Below are 906 nucleotides of genomic sequence, written 5' to 3' on the forward strand. Positions count from 1 at the left end.
TGTATTTAACAGATTTTGGAAAGTCGAAGGACTTATTTAACAGGTTTTGTAATGTCCAATAACTTATTTAAGAGGTTTTAGAATGTCCAATGATTTATTTGTTCTAAAAAATTGTCCAAGAATTTAATTGTTCCAAACAGTAAAATCCATTAGGCTTTTTTTGGACTTTTCCTTTTTTCGATGTATGTGATGGTAGAACATTGAATTGTTAAAAAAAAGTAACCTTATATTTTTATGGGTGATTTTGATTTATGTCTCAACTTTTTGTTATTTTTTCAATTGATCATATTGAAAGATATTATTATATTTAATGTTATATAGTAGATGCTTAAGTCATTATTTTTACGTAAACCAAATTGTATCATTATGAATATTGAATCGTAACATAATCTATTTATTAAATATCGAAATTATGAAAATAATCAATTAAATGTTCACATTTTTAACATAAAGTATGGAACACAAGTATTCTCTTTCTCCTAAAATAAATATTCAAAATTTTAGTTTAGTTTATTAGAAAAAAGATAAATGTACATTTTTAAAAGTCAATCTTTTTTACCATTTTCTCTTAGTGATGAGATGTCAAAAGAAATAAGTGTTATTTTTAAAAATAAATTTCTATTTTTTTATCTTACTTTTAACTAGAAGCGTACTCGTGTAATGCAGAGAGATACATCGTGATTTTAATATTTCATTTTATTCTTTATCTCAGTCGATGTTATAATATGGCTCTATGTGATTTTAAAAAATCGATGATGTTTTTATTTTTGAATAAAATATATGTTTGAAAATATCATAAAAATTTGACAAAAATATATCGATATTAATATCAAATTAACTATTTGAAATTTCTCATTTTTTTGTGTAATTTTTTAATTCATTTTTTTATAATTTAAATTTATATAC

Source organism: Cynara cardunculus (assembly GCF_001531365.2).
Source record: "Cynara cardunculus var. scolymus isolate 2C chromosome LG 1, CcrdV1, whole genome shotgun sequence".
Lineage (NCBI taxonomy): Eukaryota > Viridiplantae > Streptophyta > Magnoliopsida > Asterales > Asteraceae > Cynara > Cynara cardunculus.